The sequence below is a fragment of the Ambystoma mexicanum genome, chromosome 11, assembly GCF_040938575.1.
Source record: "Ambystoma mexicanum isolate Mex_15411 chromosome 11, UKY_AmexF1_1, whole genome shotgun sequence".
Classification (NCBI taxonomy): Eukaryota; Metazoa; Chordata; class Amphibia; order Caudata; family Ambystomatidae; genus Ambystoma; species Ambystoma mexicanum.
In genome coordinates this window covers 1220197660-1220215234 of record NC_090934.1, presented here as the reverse complement: position 1 = coordinate 1220215234, position 17575 = coordinate 1220197660, and the positions used below count along the sequence as shown (strand labels likewise).

General features: G+C 47.0%; 1 protein-coding gene across 6 annotated transcripts in view; it reads right to left on the bottom strand.

Moving 5' to 3' along the window:
• PEAK1 (pseudopodium enriched atypical kinase 1) overlaps nucleotides 1-17575 on the bottom strand; it is a 978753-nt gene that overhangs the window by 30541 nt on the left and 930637 nt on the right. The gene's annotated exons all lie outside the window — the stretch shown is intronic.

Here is a 17575-nt window from a genome sequence, read left to right as displayed (position 1 = left end):
CTGGTTTTAGACATATTATGATTTTGGGTTTACAATATATTATGCAGTGTGCAATGTTTTAATCACTGTATTGTTTTATATATTAATGGCAGAAGGCGAATACAAATAGATGTCTCTCTTCCCAGGCAATCCAACACCACAAGCAGGGACAAGGCTTAAAAAAACAGAATGGGCCAAGACATCCAACTACAGAACAGTTCCTTAAAAGGTTTCAACGAACCAACCAGCTCGTAATGATCCATTATTGTTATACCTGCCGTATACCTGCTATCGCCATGTCTAAGCAGACATGGCGAGAGCCAAATAGGAGGTCCTGGATCTAAAATGACAATGTGTCCAAGACCCACCTAAATAGAGGTACCTCTAACCATCACACCCGCGCCTAGGCTGTAATCTTCTCAGCTGTTACAGTGCCCTCCCCCACAGGAGGACGCAAGAAGCCTGCCCCAGAACCTGCCCAGTCACTGCATGCACCACACAGCCTAGCTACACCATATTTAGGCACACCAACAAGATTGGATTCCAACCGCATCTGATACCTGAAATTCACCACACACACAGGCACCATCCAACACTCTAGCAATCCCTCCATCAATAAATCCATTAATGGCTCCATCCAACCATAGCCGAATCTACTGCTCCATCCATCCACAGATCCATCCAACTATTGCTCGCTCCACCCATCCATCGAAATATGCTATGCTAGGACATACTTCCAATTGGTGCTCAGAGAAAAATGGAATTGATACATAAAATGGGACGATTTGCTTAAGAGCTCTTCAATGGGTACTCCGAATTTGATCCGTTTTTCGATGTAAAATTGCAATAATCCTCCCAAATATCCCAGTCACCTAACAATCGTATTACGCCCGGAACATGGTCAATGTATTTGGCTAATTTTCTTGATTAACTCTTATGTTTGAGTTTGATGTTTGTAGCTTAATTTCCATCTTTCAGGGGAACTGAGAAATCAGCATGACCGGCAGCCGGGGCTACAGTAAGGAACCCACCGGCGTGAGCAACGTGAAGTATCCTTTAGGTGGAAGCTCCATTGTTCCCGCAGTTATCGCTTGAGGCAGCGGTCGTGGGTTGTACGGGTCCTTCTAAAGGAGCAGACAGTGTGGGAGCGCTGATAAAGCGTAGTGTTAAAGAAGAACTGAGAGTGTGCTGCAAGCTTTAACTCATCAGGTGCGTGCTGCACAGAATTAAAGCACCAGTGTGATAGGTTTTACTGTACGGGGCAGCGTGGTGAAAAAGTAAAACGAGAAATTAATAAAGAGCACTGTGTACAGTTTTTAAAAAAAAAGTTGTTTCTAGAAATACATAATACTGACCAGAGTAAAGAGACGTGGATTTCTCAACCAGTTCAGCAAACTGAGGCATAGTAGCAAATTACTACAGCATACAACCAGAGAGAGATATAGTGAACTCAAGGTAAAAAGTTCCCCATTGAGAGCAAGGAAAAAGGCAAGGAACCAAAAGACATGTTTTCTTTTTCTTTCAGAGATTGAGAGGAGTTACTTCAGAGCAACTCAACTTAAGAGAGTGCCAAGGAAATCAATTAAATACTCCTTTCCAGATTTAAAGTAAGGTAACCCGGTAATGAGGCAGGAGTATAACTAAGAGAAGTTCTTAGGAAATAGTTTCAAAATCAGCCATTAACCAGTTGTGTCTTGTGTCGTGGATCCCGCCCAGAGAAAAGCGCCAGCAAAAACCAAGAGCAGGGAGCAGAGACCCGAAGGTGTAGTGCTTGAGATCTGGCAGTTTGTTTTGTTTTCCCATTCCCCTTTCCCTCTCAGCGTTGTCAATAGTCCAGTACCTTATGGCATCATAACCGATTTGTTCAAACACTGCCCAGATCTCTATTATCTTAACTTAATCGGTTTTCTGAAGAAAAAAAAAGCCGAAATTGGAAAAAGGCAGCAGTACCCCTTTACAAAAGAGGTAACTGACCGACCAACTCAAAATCATATGGCCTATTTCTTTATTAGATGGTTTGTAACAACTTTGCTGCATGATTAGAGAGGGTCTGGGCACTATGACAGTGTCTAAACCTTCATCCTATTTCTAAGTATGTGCAGGTACACGGGGACCATGTCCATCTGGCCTTCGTGGACCCATCAACTGCTTTTGACTACATACAGGTGTAGGCTTTGGACAGAAATTAGACCTTTCTATGGGTATTGTGAACATTGTTTTACACTGAGACACTTCGCTATGGTGGACTGTCGCCATGAAAGAAAACTATCACCCCTGTTTAAATTCAACAGGCATTTGGCAAGAGCGTGTCTTAGCACCACTTACTTTCAGATTGCACAAAGATTCCCTGGCTGCCATTCAGGAGCTTTACTCCAGACATACCCTGAATGGGGGTCTGCAGGCTGCCAGTACCCCTGTATGCCGATGATGCTGTCCTGATGGCCAGGCAAAGGATAGCCCTTCAGAGATCTGACATGGCACACACTGAGAATATGGAGGAGAGGGGCTTAAAGTTCAACCCTACAAATCAAGCACTCAGTATTTTACCAACGTGCACTCGGGGTGGTGGAAAGGGCGGGGGGGGGGGTCGTTTCAACTTTATAATTAGAGAGTATGGGTTGGTCCCACAATTGAGGCCACATATCGCATAAAAGGCATCCAAGTTTAACCGGAACTTCCGGAGTGTGCAGATCAGTTGGGGTTATGCTTTAAATAAACAGGGTAAAGTCAACTGTTGTTGCACTTTATGGGGTAGCAGTTTGTGGGGGTGGAGGGGAGGCAAGCTGTCCCTGCAAACAGTGGAAAACATGTTTGGGAAGAAACGTGTGTGCTCCCAGCTCAACATCATATACAGTCCAGTGCGAATTGACTACTCCTTTCTTTATGGGTGTAATCAAAGGCCCCTGGAACGTGGTATTTCCAATGTGGATGAACCCCTCCCTGGCTCTTAAGGATATCATCTTGGATGTACTCTATTGCGAACACGGAATCGAGTCTTCTTGGCCGTCTTGCATAGCATGCAGTGATTATATCGAATATAAAATAACGAATGAAATTACAACGAATACAAAACCCACCAAAATGAAAAGAACTAATTTGGGGAAAAACTAGAAATGGGAATAGTGGTTTGGGGGTGGGGGAAAGTATTAGTAAAAAAAAATGTTGGCATTCGTTTGAAATTTCATTTAGTATTTTGGTATTTTGGGATTCGATTAAATCACATGTAACCGTCTTGCCTAAGAAATCAACCAATCCTATTGGAACCCATGACCTGGTTGTCAGATACAGATAGCTTTAATCACTTAAAAAGTCAAAGGATAGGTTCTTTGTAGAATAACAAATTAAGGTGAACTCGTGAAGAACATTTCGAAAATTCATGATCAATGGTTTTATCTGCATCATATTAATTTACTTCAAGAGAAAGGGCTCCTCATTAAATTCTCCTGCTGGCAACTTTGCCGGGCTGATGGAAGAGACATGAAGTTCAGGAGTGTGTTGTGTAACTGGACTGATGCCGAGACTACTGTCCATTTTAAGATGTTTTTGGCACCTTTACCTGTTTTTACCTTGCACGAGTATTGTACCATTGTGTGCCGTTGTGGAAGTCGCTGCAATTTAATCGGAGTACAGGCTTGGTGGAGCCCAGAGTTTTTTTTTTTCCACTCCAGACAATGTTATTTTTCTTTAAATGTTTCATGCAAAGTTTAATAATGTATTGAATCGTTTGTGTAAATTTGATAGGATATACTTGGTACTCTGAATAGACATGAATTGACCTGAAGCTTGTTGTGGAATACCTAGTTGCATTCGCTCTTGAAAAGGGCTCCAGGGGATTCCTCCCGCTAATGCACAACGTGGGATTAGTTCTACGTCCTGCTTACGGGCTTCAGCACCTGTAAGTAACCAATTTGGACATGCTTACAGAAAGGCTAGCCCCTTCACACATGGGAACTGAGGTACAGCAAAACACTACAATAGGTTGTTCCCTGTGGGATTATATAATCAAGTATTCGGGTCAAACTATTATCACTCACAAGTCAATGTATCAATGCTGGGGCTATCATTAATTCATTCTGTACCTCCTATAGAATTAACATCCATCACACTACAAAAGTCCGTTGAACCCCATTAGACAGTTAAACAATTGATTTAATGGTTTGCATCATATGGAAAACAATACTGTTTATTTCACGTACAGAGATCATGTGTTAATTCACTAAACAAGTCATTTATATGTTCAATCAGGTGGAAAACAAAATGACTAACACACAACGCACATGTAATGTTACAAAAAGAAAACACAATGGGTGGCTGCCATAAATACTTCGCTACCAAGCACAGCCATTCCGATATAGGCAGCATATAGGTCTATCAGGGTCAACCGATTTGGAAACAAGTTGGTAATCCATGATCTTTCATTATCAATAGCTTATTCCTGCAGATGCGTATAAATATGAAGGCCGCAGCAATTGACTTTGGGAGGGATATATTCCAGGGGTCAGTTACAACAGATCCAAGTGGTTCTCACCTCCCCCGACTGCTCCAAAGCCTCCAGTGTTGTGGATGGGGGACCGGTGGATTCCCCCCATACCTCTAGAAGTAGTTGTGGAATGTGATTTTCTTTCCTGGCCACAGGTGTAAAACAGGGACACCTCCTTTGGAACTCCAGGGTGTGTCCGTGGGCCAGGGCAACCAGCGGTCAGTGGAGATGGACTTCCACACGCCGATGAAGCTCACCAGCCGGCCTCCCACCAGGGTGCTTGGGTGGGGGCCTGACGTCACGGTCGGTTCAGTCCTGCTTCGCAGAGGCATTACCACCTTGGGCCCCTTGGCAACGATGTCCTCCGGCCTGGCTCCGGCCTCTGTAGGCTTCCTGGGACAAAGAACGGGCCGCTGACGGTAGGACGAAGAGCTGCCACCGAATCCTTTGGAGGCACCCTGTGGCTTGCCTCCAGAGGACCGGAAGGACGGCCGTCATTGATGAAGCGCGCCCAAGGCACGGGCCGTCTCGGTGTCTGTCTTGATGGCCTGCAGTGACTCGTCCACTGCCTTGTCGAACAGGTTGTCCCCGTCGAAGGGCATGTCCAGTGCCCTCGTCTGTACGTCTTGACGGAAGTCGGTGACCCCGAGCCAACCACGCCGGCGAAGGCAAATGCCGTTGCCCATCTGGCGGAAGCCGGTGTCGACGATGTCCGTGGCCACCGTGATGGCGTGGTCCGAAGCCACCTCGCCTTCTTGCAAGATTTCAAGGGCCTCTGCCCTCTTGTGTTCTGGGAGGAAGTCCAGGCGGGGGGGCGATTTTAAACCACAGCTCACTATCGTAGCGGGCCATGATGGCGAGGGCGTTGGCTGCCCTAATAGTCGTCGCCGCCGCTGAGAGGACCCATGGCGTCAGCTTCTTCCCCTACCTGTCCGGCGGGGAAGTGGAAATCTATGCCGTCGCCCCTGCCGATTTCTTCTTGGCCGCCGCGAAGACTACGGAGTCGGGAGACGGCTGCGCCCTGAGGCACAAAGGAGCAGAGTGTGGGACCCGGTACTACTTCTCGTACCGGTCTCTCTTTGCTGAGGCCGAGGATGGGTTCTTCAGAAGGGACAGCCCTTCGTCCCAGATGTCGTCCAACAGCGGGACTGAGCGTACAGTCTTTTTCTTGGCCTCTTGTCGCTGATAAAGGAATCCCTCCTTCTGCTCTTCGGGTCATAGCTGAAAAAGCTCTGGAGGCCCTGGCAATCATGGTGTGAAATGAGCCAATTTTGTCGGGAGGAGAAGTCCCGGCTGGAGGCGACGGGAGATCTGTTCGTCGTCGCCATTGTCATCCGTCCCCGCCGTCGCCATCTTCGGCGGAGGGGATGGAGGTGAAGGATGGAAGGGTGGGGGCGGATGAACTGCTGGATCGTCCGCAGGAGGCAAAGGCATCCTATTCCTTATTTCCGAGCACAGGGTTGCAGGGCTAGTAAGATGTCCTCCGCCCTGTCTGTCAGTGGTGGCAGCGGTTGCAATGGGAACGTCGGCATCAGCGTGGTGTCCTCCAGTTCCTCGTCGGCTCCCTCATCGCTCTCCACGTCCGCCTCGTCGGGGTCCTTCCTGTAGGACCTGACCTCGACGAACTTCTTATCAAAGCCTGACTTGAAGCCCGACAGCTCGTCCTCGGAGGAGATATCAGAGTCCGGAAGGACTATCGCGCCTGGACCCTTCTTCTCGGCCAGGGGCTTCACGGGGGTCTTTTTTCGATGGCCAGGAAAGACGTTTCCCTCCAGGTGGTCAGGGAAACTCTTGACTTGGGGGTCGACTCCACTGGGGCCGCATCTGCGGGCTTTGCCAGGGACACTACCACTCCCTCAATCGAAGCCTTAGCCAGGTGAATCTGGGCCTTCATGACCTTCGGTGCGTCTGAGGCCTTCCCCGTGGGGGGAGGGTCACCGCCTCGCTCCCCCTTGACTTTCTCCGTTGGAGCCGAACGGGGCTTCTCCCGAAGCTTACCCGGGTGGTCAGACTTCCTTTTCGTTGAGCCGGAGCGTTGGCTCATGATTGACTGCATTGGCGATGCTGCGCCCGGCCTGGCAGCCGTGGAGCCCGTACCAACGGCGCTCCCGGTGCCCGCAGACTTGCAGTGATTTGCCATGTTGGGACCCCCGTTGCCGGAGTGCCCTCAAAGGTCTTAGAAGACTGCTAAGACTTTTTATGGGGGTGGGGGGAGTACATTGCCGGGGCTCACCTGCCGCTGGGCTCTTCGCCTCCAGCCAGTCAGCTGGTTACGTGCGACTTGTCCGAGTGCAGGCAGTGGAGGCACCGGCAGTGCCCATCCTCCTTGAAGACGTTCTATAGCCCACATCTTGGGCAGATCCTAAACAGCTTGGATCCAACGGGTGTCGAGTCTCCTTTGTCTTCGGCCATGTCTACGTGAGGTAGGCCTCAAAGATCTTCCGGAATCCTCCAAGAAGTGAAATTCTCGATTTAACCAAAAAAATAAGAGTAAACTCAATAAGCAGTAAAAGCTCGAGAGCTAAGCACGAGGACTCCCAACACTTGAACGTGCGGTAAAAATCAGAAGATGGCTGCCTGAGGAGGGGCTTAGGTAGAGGGCAGTCATTGGCTGGGGGCAGTATGACCCAGAGACCAGTGATTGGTTATTAGGAGAAAGACAGTTCAGAAATTAAACTGAAACTGATTTTTTCTTTACTGAGGATCACCAGCCCGACGACGGGAATATTCATGAGCATGTGAATCCATGCCAGACCACATGCTGGAGAAATGTCCTTTCTTTATGCCTTGTTGGGAGGGTGGGATTCCCCGGTCCTTCTCCCAGTTAGGTTTTAGCATTAATGATGCACCATTGAACTACAGACCTTTAGACACCAGGGAAATATCGCCAGGTGATCAACACAACAATAAAAATACATTAAAACAAATTCCCTTTACCTCCTGTCCCTTTCCCTACACAGACTACAGCCTACATAACCCTGGCGGGGGCACAATACACCAGCTTTCATGCAAGCCTTGGCACTCGCAGACCGCTCTGGAAGCTACTGGGTACCATGTACAAACACCACAACCTAACAATCTGAATATATCAAAGGTCTGCTAGCAATTTAACACATGGGGATAAACATGGTTCTCTGTTGGAAATATGGTTCTCCACGCTGCTTTATTGCACCCCATCGATGCAGATTGACTGTGGACTCCAAGTAAAGGCAATGCTGCGGTTTCCAAGGTAACCAGGACTAACAGTACTCGGCAGTCCACACACACAGGAAAACAAATTTTAATGCACAGCTTACATCCCGATGTCCGACTACACCAATAATTGTTAAGGCATACGCTTCAAAGATCGCTCATCAGCAGTATTAGGACACAACCTATCAAACACAATGCCTCAATGCTCCTTGAGTAAAAAGAAGAGTGAAATGTTGGATTATCATAATGCTCGGCACTTAGAGGTCCCATTTTACCCGTATGTTCATTGATTTATGTCTAGTACTTCCACAGGGACACCGTCTGTGGCACAAATTTGCACTGTAAAATTACCTGAAATAATAGCGCTGACCCATAGGTCAGCAGAACACTTGACACGCAAATTGAATGCGTGCATGCATAGACACGCGCCGATTATTGGCCGTCATAGTTTTCATATTCAGCCACAGGTAACATTGGCCGTCGTTTGACAATGCCATGCAAGTAAACTCTCGGTCACTGGTGCACATTTTCAGTGCTGGGTCTTCATTTATCAAACGAGTGCATCCTATGAGTTGTCTTGCTTTGCTTCACTGTAACCAATTGGGTAAATGGAAATGAAACCCAATTTTTAGAAAAATAAACCCCAAGGATTTGCAAAGTGGTGCCCTGCATCATGGATTTAACTGGTTATTCTAGAGCAAGAAAGCATAAACGGGAGCCACCTCATTGATATGATATGGCATTTATAAGGCGCCTATACACAAGTGTTTCAAGGCGCGACGAGGAAAGGGAGGGGAAACAGAGGGAGGACAATAGACAACAATCTTTCTAGGCCTAGCAACATTGAGTTCGCGCAAGTGCAGTGAGAGGGGAGGGGAAGTGCCAGGGGAAGGGGAGGATAGGCGAGTGCCGTACAAGGGATCAAAGACAACAAGTAGTGCAGACAGCAGGTGTCAAGTGCAGGTAAGGGGACTGTAGGGTTACAGATACAGACCCAACTGCAGGGGTTGCCAGGAGGCAGTGAGGGTGTGCAACTGGGCGGGCAGGGACCTGGGACCGAATTCAGAGGGTAGCTAGGAGAGACCAGTGTAGTAGACATGAGATCAGCAGGGGAGAGGAAGAGAGAAGGCAGAAGCAAAGAGTAAGGTCTTGGGGCGCTTCTGGAAGCAGAGATGGTTCTGCTCAAGTTTCAGAAAGGCAGGGAAGCTGTTCCATAGGCAGGCGCCAGCCAAAGAAAGATCTACCCCCAACTCGTTGCTTGGAGAAACGACTGACCCTCAAGGAGGTGGAGGAGCAAAGAGCTCGAGTAGGAAGATATTTCTGAAGAGAGAGTTGGAGGTATTGTGGTCCCAAGTCCCAGAAAACCTTGTGGACAATGCAGAGGGTCTTGAACTTGATCCTTGCAGCCACTGGGAGCCGCTGGAGAGATATGATCCCTAGGCTTGAGGCCAAGGACCCGTCTTGCAGTCCTGTTCTGGATGAGATGTAGAGGGCGGAGAGTAGAGGTAAGCAGATTTCAAAAGAGGCTGGTGCAGTAGTCCAGCCTAGAGAGAACCAGAGCTCTGGAGACAGTGAGCTTCTGGGGGAAGGTGAGGAAAGGAAGACTACCTCTGAGGAGGTGTAGTTTGTAGTCGAAAGATGGCCGAGGTTCTTAGCTTCACTGGTGGGAGCAGGAAGAGGGCCAAAGGAGGCCGGCCAGAGAGGGAAAGGAAGGTGCCGGTGTGCCAATGAGGAGGATCTCCGTCTTACTGGCATTAAGACAGAGATCATTGGAGGCACACCACTCCTGGATTGCAGGCAGACAATCTGAGATGCATTTACCTTTTATTTAATTAAGCATGGTAGGGGGTCATAAGACTCCCACAAAGTGAGAACAATCGATGTGTTACAAGACAGGGTCAAGGCTGTGGATCAGCTTCTCATGAGCGTAGGCAAATGCAAAAAGCTTTGACGGCTTGAGCAATGCATGCATCAATTATGCCAGTGAGACAGTGGATATCCAAAGGATAAGGCTGCCTCAGTGCAGCGGTTACACAAACTGGTTGGGGACCATGTCCACATGATCTATGTTATGTGCAGTGAAGGGAAAGTCTTTGAGAAAGCAGATTAAGACTAGTTTGCACAATAACAAAATGATATGTCAGTATGCATGCAGCTCTTCCCGGATGACTACCTCGTAACCGTGTGCGCAATCCGGTGAAGTTAAAAGTCTGCTTGAATAAACATGCAGAGCAATCAATTTCATCTGTTTACATTTTTACTGAAGCAGTGAAATGGCTTCTTACCTCACGGGGCCCCCTCAATGGCGGACAATGCAGGTCGATGAAAGTACAACTTACCCAGAGGGTTTTTAGAAACTTGATATAAGGCCTGTGCCACAAGGAGACAACAAAAAGAGAGCCCACAGGAAAGGCCCACGTTGTCATTGTTCATCCTGCTTCACTGGAAAACAACACTCCTTTGATTGAGAGTGGTAAGCAAATGAAGTCAGTGGTAAGGTACCAACACTGGAGAAATGGAGTTACAGGTAAGAAGCTACTCCCCTACAGTGACCACACGATTTTTATTACTTACGTTTGTACCTCTGACCTGATTTGGTAACCACTATCCATAATTCCTTAGGAAATGTTATTTTCTTGTACATATATGTAACTTCTATACTTGATAAAATGTATGAATTGCATTAAAAAAATAAAAATAAAAAAAGAAGAATCAAGAGCGATCCACTTGTACTTGACTATCGTCATGGCCCTCTGGTCTACAGCTAAAGGCCTAAAAACTATTTTACACCAAGTTGGATGAGTGTTCAGAACAGTGCCCTGGAGCAACGTACATCATGCAACAACCTTGGCATAATTTAAGGGACATGGCAGTAGCAGCCAACAAATTAAGAAATACTAAATATAAAGTCAGGGTGGTGCTGAGTTTAAGACAAATACTTGCTCTAGTTGTTGGCCCAACTGTGAAGGAAGACATCATGATTACTGGTTCACCACTGCAGTAATCTCAAAGTGCGTAAAGCATGTACGAGTTGAAGTGCATTGGATCCCGCCCACAGACTGGAGGTCCATTGGCCTTCAGCTGTTCTGTGGTCTCTGAATGGTGCTTGCCATCAGCTGTTCGGTTGCCTCTCTATGGTGCTTGCCATCAGCTGCTCTGGGGTCTCTCTATGGTGCGTGCCGCCGCTCTGTGGTCTCTGTATGGTGCGTGCCATCAGCTGCTCTGTGATTTGTGTACGGTGCCTGCCATCAGCTGCTCTGGGGTCTCTAAATGGTGCGTGCAGCCGCTCTGTGGTCTCTGTATGGTGCGTGCCATCAGCCGCTCTGTGGTCTCTGTATGGTGCTTGCTATCAGCTGCTCTTGAAAATGAAAGGGGTCTGCGTCAATTCAGACAGAGCTCCCTTTTTCCTATACTTGGCACTCATGGCTGCCTGCTTTTTAGGAAGGGTGATGGCGGGAGAGTGGGGGACGCCCCTTGGGAGTGAATGCTCCTTGTCAATAAAACCTCTCAGTGATTAAAAAGAGGAAGCGGTATAGATATGTATTGATGACAAAGGAACAGAGAAGAATAATGATAATGATGTGTTATTTATATAGCGCCTTAATCCAAAGCGCTTTACAGAGCACATATTTACATACAATATCACCCAACCGAAATTGGCACTCATTTATTGACCTCGGAAGGATGCAAGGCCGAGTTGGCCTTGCCGGGATTCGAACCTGCAACCTGCAGATCACAGTCAGATCGCAGCAGCGAGCGATCCACCTGCTGAGCTATCTTACCGGCTTATGAGAAAGCATTTTACCGGGGATGGGGGGGTGGGGGGGAGAGAAATGATGAAACAGCTTGTGAAATAGAATTACTTTCAACCAGCTTTCCTGTGTTTTTCCACCAGTGAGATGCGCCCCTAGCGGTATAAAATGGAGCTACTTTAGGACTGCAGGAAGAATTAACAGTGTCCCCCATCAGCGCACGGTCCAACTCAACACATTTTGCATGCTGTGGAACATTTTGATTGGGGTAGGCGAAATAAAGTAGGGGTTGTGGGAGAGGGGGCGTAAGGAGGCTGCAGGGGCTTACCTTCCGCCCCCTACAAAGAAACACAGTAAAACGAGATTAGAGGTGAAAGGCGGACAGGCGGGGGTTAACTGCTTTAGCTGAATGTTTGATTAAAAAGACTGCAATTAAAATACTGAACATTCATGATTATACAGCTTTAGTTTGAAACCTCAATGTTTGAAACAATGTTTTAAGATAAAATCTTAAAAAGTAATGTTAACGTTTGAAATTATTATTGCATTGGTACATTCTCAAAAAGAAAGTGTCCCTGTGTTGGTTGCCCTTTTAATACAGTTTCGTTATTCCTCATATCCTGTCCTTAACGTTTCTCACATAATTATATATTTTTTGACCACATTGGAATCGAGGGTCACCTTTATTAGCCCCCTTTACCATTCTACTGCAGTCTCGAAAACCATGTTCGGTCTTGCCTCTTTTCCAATTTATTTATTTTAACAATAAGGTGAAGGGACCCCTCCCCCATATATCTCATGCATCCACGATTTCTTCTTCAAATGACTTGCACGGACACGTATTGCTTCTTTTTTCCACTTTAGGTTTTCAAACTTTTTAGTTTAAAAACATTTACTTTAGAAATTAGCAGAAAAAAATAAAATGGCCGCCACCTTTGCGGTACACAACTCGCCACATATATTACAAAACCAACACAATATGCATTTTAACACAAAGCCCAAACTGCGGACTGCTCAGATTCTCAATTGAAACAGAAGTTCATAAAGTAGAGGAACAGAGAAGCAATGGCACATAGTGTGAAATGTGTTTCTATAACCCACCGCGGAGGAATGACCGCCAATCTCCAATGAAGTTCTATGGGACTTCAAAATGGGGAGTAACCAACACTAATAATCTAGAAAGATTTACTTGTATTAATGCTACCAAACTCATAAAAGCGTTGTTATTTAGGAAGGCCTGTATCCGCTATATTCAAAAAGTCTGGTTGAGGACGTATAAAGTTCAAATCTGCAGTTGGAGCCCAGTGACGGGAATGCCTTCACGAGCGTGATCATTTGGCGATTAAAGATTCTTGTACGCCAAGCTGACTTGCGGGAATAAAGGAAATGACCCAGACAAAAGGAACACCCAGTTTCCTGACTTTATCCACTGGGTGAGGGATCTCGCCCAGCGATGCTGGTAACTTGGTTTGTGCAACAGCCACCCATTTTTTAGTGCCTCTGGCTCTGAAATGGTGAAGGTTTCGTTCACCAACCAGTGGATGTGTTACAATAATTAGGCTGTGGCTTTGATGCGCCAAAGCCGTCCAGAATCTGAAGAATTGCTGGTCGTCATCAGCATAATTATGGCACGGAATGTTGTGCCACTCAACTAACAGAGCAAGTTAGGAGATATGTTATGATGCCAAGTGCATGGTCTCCAAGTGCTCAAAAAGACATTAAATAAGAGGGGGTTGGCAGCAAGGACCCTGGCGGGACCCAGTATGTGAGCTTCGATATTCCACACTGTTGTACCCACTGTGGCATGCCAACTTTGGTTTGGAAAATAAATTCAATCCATTCCAGAGAGGACTTCGTTTTTCCTGCCCAGTGTTGGAGAAGGCGGAGGTGGTTCTGGTAGTCCCTGGTGTCATGGAGGCAGGGCAGGCCCAAAATCAATCTGTTCCCAGCCTGACTGGTGCTTCCACATGCTCTTGGAGCAGTTTGGTTACTACACTCTTGATGAGTTTGCTTACTAAGGGAAGGGCTCTTTGGGGACACCCCAGTACATGAGCAATGGTTGTGCGTGCGTGTGTGTGTGTGTGTGTGTGTGTGTGTGCGCGCGTGCGCGTGTGCGTGTGTGTGTGTGTGTGTGTAAGGCTCTGGAACCCGGCCTTGGTTGTTTATCAGGGATGTGATGTCTGGGGGGGAAGAGCATTTCAAAATTCCCTGAGCTTTGCTGCCGGGCATGGTACAGGGAGTGGTTTGAACTTTCATTTTCGTAGCAGATGCGGGGGTTTCTGAAAAAGCATCATGGCAAAGAACAAGACCCTGCCAAAACAAGAGGCCATTTCACCATCAAGCAAAGCACTGTTGCGACTGAGAACAAATTTGGCGAGGTTACCAAAGCGTCATACAGGACGCATCAGTGAGCTAGAAAAATCGACGCAATTTGCGCATATTCATATCACTATCCAAGCCCACTGCAGATCTGCACTTGTGATGAGGTTAACTGGTTAGACACTTAGAAGTCGGCAATTTTTGAAAGAAATATTTGGGTACTGCTCTGTATTGATGCCACCAGGCAGCTTTTTAGACAACCATCCCCACAAGGTGACTTCAGGAGTATCAAACGCTACTTCTGAAATAACCAACGACCAGATTCACAATTATTAGTTGGGGCTCAAGTAGGTGGCATTAGCCATCTGTATGAGAAAAAGCATAGGAAGGAAAATAAACCTTGGGACTTTTGTTCCACTATTTGTGGAAGGAGACACAGACACACGCGGGCTGTTGTATTAAACCTGATCACAACTAATTTCTGACTCCAAAAACCACCAACGGGTTTAAAGTGTATGGGTTTATTGCAGCAACTAAGCTGCTTATGGTCTAAATCCTTGGCGTTCTAAGGTGATTTAAAACAGCATTTTCGGCTACCAAAAGCATCTGTCTGGAAGGTGATGGTCTAACTATCAAACAGCCTCTAGGATAATAAAGGCTTTTTAAACAAGCATGTATTTAACGAACTCATTTTCTAAGCAATACAGCATCTCCAAATACAGCCACGAATTAAAGCGCCGATATTGTCATTCTATAAAAAAAAAGAGGGGGGTTGGGGGGAAGACTATTGCCCCGGTGTGACCTGCAGGAAATATAATTGTTATGTTAAACATAGATGAGTGGGGTAACATAGAAAAAGACAAACCAGTTAGATTAGTCATTGCAATTTATTTGTACTCGTTTGTGTAACTTGCACACAAGAGAAAAAGCACAAACACACATGACCTATTCAGAAAGCGATCATGTGCAAATTATGTTGTGCATACGCAGAAGTTCAAATACTGGATTTGCATGTGGGAGCAGGCAGGACAACGGCTTGAATGGGCCCAGGGCACCTGTTAGCAATGACATGTTAGTCAAATATTGCCAAAGTAAATACATGGTACACATACATGTTACATTCTCTCTAGTAGTTGTAATTTTGGTTTTCAGCTTCTTTCAAAACGTCCATATTGCATAATGCACCTTGCCTTTTCTGGCGGCCTGAATGAACAATATTTTGGCTGTTCGCTCTCCTAATCCTGGTCGTTGTTCAACGATGAAGCAGAGCTGTTCTCGTCTACTTTTCACAGCAAAGTCTTCCTTATTCGTGCAAACTGCAAACCTTCCTGATTCACCCACATAAGCGGTCTTTCTCGCGCCTGGTGCGCCAGGATAAGTTACAACCCCTGTCCGCCTCGCAGGGCTGCGCGCAGCAACTCTTGACTGCATGCGCATTCATGTACACTTTTATAATAGGGGTAGAAATGGGGTACCGGAATATCAGACGGTGGCCCATGAAGGCCATTCTCAGTAATACACATGCACTCCTAGCACCCTCCTGGGTGGATGGACTGGATTCTGTGTTGTCACTCACTTACACCAAGGCTGAGTGATGAGGCGTGAGGAATGCTGGCAGAAGTGTGATGTTAAGGGCTTGTTGTGATAGGAGGAATACGAACGTGACAGCCAGAAGTGGCTGAGTGGACACAGCCTTGGTGGCGGTGGGGTTGACAGCGAAGTGGGCGGAGCATCAGCCCATTTGACGGGCAGTAGCCAAAGCTTTGCAAGAGGGGCATACATGATAGCTAGTTATAAAGGAAGTGAGGGGCGGGCTGTGCAGCCCTCGCTGCTTGGAAAAACGTCTGATCTGCAGAGAGTTGGAGCTAGAGGACCTAAGGGCTCTAGCAGGGAGGTATCTAGGAAGAGAGAATTGAAATTTGCTTTGTTCTTGATGGGTTGGGCCTGGTTGCTATGACTGCAAAGCTCTTTCCACCTGGGATGCTCTGGGGCTCCCACCTTTCTTCATCAATTGATTGCCATGCAACTCAATTAAGCAAACCATAACCAAAAACGGTCTCGATTTTTGTTTATACATTTATTGCAGTGTTATTATTTTACCTTTTAGTTCCCAGTGTGGATGGGTGGTCTTCCGTCACCGCTTGTACCTGTGCGCAGAGAGAGGCTTGCCGCTTGCGCTTCTACTTTTGTTACTTTTCTCACCAACCGATGCCACATAAATGACTGCCCCTTCTCTACAGGGAGCCCTACCACCCCTGGATCTCGATTTTCCATTATGTGGCATCTTCAGCCCATTTCCCCTTTCGTTGCGATGAGTTCCTGGTCTGCCCAGCCTCTCCCACTACCATTTCTCCTTCTGCCTGAGGAACTCAAGGGGTGGGGGGAAAGACCAAGGCTAGGAGTCTGTGGCCCTCTAAAGTGTTCCTGCGGTTGATCAGGCCATCTCACCTTTAAGCCACTTCAAAGTACGATGCGAGAACAGATGCTTATGGGGACATTCTGCAGAGTCATTTTAGTTGATTGTATAAATAGGGTAACAATGGGACTGTATCCCCCGACCAACCACGTCTCTTGTGCAGTGCTTATTATTTGCACCCATAGTCTTACACAAAGTGCTCCAATACCCTTCTTGAATCTCTCTTCTCCAAACTGCCATACCTCCTTCTTGCCCCCTCAGTCACACTGCACTACATGCCATGACAGTTGAGTGGGGAACATGGGCCCCCTGCGACTGGCCACTCATTTCCCTGTGGCGTGGGGATCTTTCCCGCTGTATGGTGCCCTGAAATGCAGGACTGGGTCCAAAATCATACCTTCTTGATTTTCACCTTCGGCAAGAGCAGTCATAATGGAAGACTGGGCCCTAGCGGACCCCATATGTGACTGTTCCTCCATTCCTTTGCTAAACAGTGGCTCACTCCCCAACCTAGCTCTGCCCCCCCATCTGTGCCAATGTGCATGGCCCGTGTCTCGAGCACCTTTCAAAATAGACCCATGCGCTTTTTTGCTGCTTTTTTTTAACCTGTATACGTGTGTAATGGAAGCTACATGAACAAAAACATGCCTTTCGTTTTTAGTGTCGCACATATACACCCCTAACCAACACGTGCTCTTGTTTCCACAACGCTCCTAGGCCGTCAACATCCAGTCTCTTTCTAAACAGCGCATTTCAGTTCCAATTTGAATAGCAGCGATGTGCTCAAAGACTGATCCTTGTAGTCGACACACACAAACTCCTCCACTTCAGAACCCAAACTGCAGACTGTGTGTGCATGATAACGCACAAGTACAATATCGGACAGGCTATTTGCGCATGTCGCTGCTGCGGTCACCGTCACACATGAAAAACCGCAAGCCTGTTAATCACTTTAGATATAGGAAAGCCATTTTTATTCGAAATGCTGTAATAGGACTGCGAAGAAGAACCAGCCCCACTACAAAAGGCCCCTCCACCATGTGCGATATATTTAGTCCATGAGGGGCAGCTTGCAGTTACAATTAACAGATAAGTGAAGAAAAAAAAAAATCTCCCCCCACCCCCCAACACGAGTCCCTAGTGAAGGCATAACTGAAAGCCTTGCACTGTACCTTTGCTGCTAGGAGGTCTGTAAGGAAGGAGCTCACCTTCTGCCCTGGCCATCCAAGTAAAGGCAACACTCTGGGGCCCAGGACTGTGCATTTTTCTGGACGTTTTAGTTTGGGCTATTAGGCAGCACTTGCGGCACCTATAAGCCAAAACTATTGCATTAAAGTACAGAGAGGGAAAAACAGCACACGAGGAGGACACAGCTTATATGTTTTTGTTTTTTTTGCGCACCGATTGACTGCTCATGGCCTTGCTAATCCCTACGGC